The sequence below is a fragment of the Camponotus floridanus genome, unplaced genomic scaffold (genome assembly GCF_003227725.1).
Source record: "Camponotus floridanus strain SB8 unplaced genomic scaffold, Cflo_v7.5 scaffold142, whole genome shotgun sequence".
In the NCBI taxonomy this organism is placed as follows: Eukaryota; Metazoa; Arthropoda; class Insecta; order Hymenoptera; family Formicidae; genus Camponotus; species Camponotus floridanus.
This window is the reverse complement of record NW_020229262.1, coordinates 582,900-585,806: the sequence shown is the minus strand read 5'-3', so window position 1 is coordinate 585,806 and position 2,907 is coordinate 582,900.

The window sequence follows — 2,907 nt, the reverse complement described above, 5'->3', positions numbered from 1 at the left end:
AAAAAAATGGAATTGAATAGATTTCTGCTTTCTATAGCTAATGTGACGTTCTGGTCGTGATCGCCGGACGTGACACTAAACATCCTATAATTTATTCTATAATTTTGTTCTCGATGATATAGATAGAATTATTTCTGGACAATTATCATGGTAAAACTTAATAAATCAAATTGCCACTAACATTATAAATTAATGTAAATATTACAATTAATATATAAATTCTTTTTTCAGACACGATTCCAATTTTACACTTGAATACTATTTCGGCCTAATTTATCAATGATTAAAACAGTATCGGTTAGCGCACCAGCAAATCAAATTTATATACATGCAATTTATATACAAAAGAAAAGCTGCTTTTAGAGAAGCAAATTACTATTATCGCACATTGTTTTCGACCACATGTATCTTACTCAACCGTTAATACATGATTAAATGATGTGGGGCTGAATAGCTCAGTTGTAAGAGCAGTCGCTCGGCAAGCGAAAGACTCGGGTTCTATTCCCTATTCAGCGACTTCGCCCCGATATTTTTCTCGTCTACATCTCTTCAGGCAGGTAAATAGGGGTTTTCATATAAAATTCTCAAAAATGAGAATCCATATCTTGGTAAATGCACCAAGTAAAATATATGCATATACCTTGTGCACGTTCCAATTTTCGCGAATAATTATTCTTTAATAAAATTTTATATACTACATCCGCGGTGGCTTTTAATTGCTCTTTTCTCGTGTATCGTGATGGTTAAATGATATTGCACAAGAAGTACTATTCCGCCTTAAAAAATAAATATCCTATCATTGATACATGACTAGATGATATTGTACAAAAAATACTATCTCGCCTTAAAAATAAATATCTTAAACATTCAGTATTTTCGACGTCTTCTGAGCGATTTATTTTTTGGAGAAATAACAATATCAATGATAACTTTTGGAATCAGACAAAAGCCAAACAGATTATGTATATTCTTGATGAAATTATGTCTTCTAATCAAGTTTATTCAAGTGTTCATCAATTACTTCAATTATTGGTAATATTAGATGTCGAAAAAAAATTTATAAATTCTGTAAGTTACTTTTTTATTATATTAAATTATAATTTTTACATATTAATTTATAACTTTATTATGCACCGTGCAAACTATGCGTTTTACATCTTATAAATGTTCAATATAATTTTTTTCTAATAAAATTTGATGATATAGATTTTAAAACATTTCAAAGGATGTCTATTGTCTATTATATATCCCAGCGTAGCTAGAATACTTGTATGTTGCTTCCTGAGTTATAAAATCAACTTTATAATGACAATCATACGGAAACTAAATTAGTTAGTAACGATTTTAGCTGCAGAGTTTTTTAACCTATCTGATATACATATACATATACATATATATATATATACATATATATACAAATATGTATGTATGTATATTTCAAAATTATATATAAATATTTTTTAATTTTTCCCCATAAAGGTATTATGATATCGTCGACATTGTAAAATTAAAGGTGTAATGTTAATGAATAATTAATATTTTACTTTTCATGTTGTAAACTGTAATAAGAATATATATGGAATTATATGGCAATAAATTTGTGCGACACATTTTAACTAGTCAAATTTTTTTACTGATAAATTAACTTGAATTTTCACAAAAGTTTCCAGCTTTCACATCAATTCCCAATTTTGATTCAACGATTCTCAATTTAGCGCTTGTTATGTGCAATGTATTACAGAATTCAAAAATATAAACAAGGATATAAACTTTACGAATTTTATATTATGTATTAAACTTAGGTATGTGCGTGTCTCTTACAAGGTATTATGTATGTATATATATATATATATATATATATATATATATGTGTGTGTAATATATTATATATATTACATATATTGATATTTATTTATAAATTTTTGCATGGATATCCATGTTTTATATATAACAGAATTCATTTACGATTTCGTGATCGTCTGCGATTACTTTTTAGAGTTCTGAAGCTCCTCATAAAAGATAGAAAAGATGCGACTATAATAATCTTCGAGCTAGTGTGCTCTTTGATCGATGAGCCATGATACGCGGATCAGAAAAGATGCGACTATAATAATCTTCGAGCTAGTGTGCTCTTTGATCGATGAGCTCTTTGATTGATACGCGGGTCTTATACCGTGCGCGGCCTTATATACTGGGTGTTTACGACAACTAATCGGATCTCTGATCGGACTGAGCAGTGGTAAAGTTTATCAATTAAATATGTGAAATTTTTATTCGTTACAATATTACTTAGACTTTTTTTATTTAGAAAACATACATAGAAAATAATAATAAAGTATCTTCTATATTTTCTTATGATGTTTTTCGCAATTTTTTCGATCAGCTTGACCGTAATTTCTTTCGATGACTGTTAATCTAATTCGATTACTCCAGAGACATATCATTGATCCGGATTAGTTTAGGGAAATTTAGGAAGTCTATCACTGAGTACCACTGCTCAGTCTGATCAGAGATCCGATTAGTTGTCGTAAACACCCACTGTCTTAATTGAATTCCACTCTCGAGTTAGGCGCTTCCATTTTCACCACCTAGTGACAAGATGCAATGTGGATGTATATAAATATTCACAATATCTTTAGTAATTGGTGAATATATATTTACACGCAAAAAAATGGACCATTAAATTTTAGCATTTTTTATCAAAGATGATCGCAAAAAATTGATTAAAATATGAATTTGTTATAAAATAAATGAGCTTAAAAACTCATACATTTTTGTATCAAGAAACTCATACAACTGAGCAATGCAACTGTTTTAAAAAAATTTGTTTCTCAAAGTCTATTTTCAACGCCATTTTGCAAAACATTTTTTGTAAGTCAAATTTGTTTTATTTTTTGTTTTTAAGAG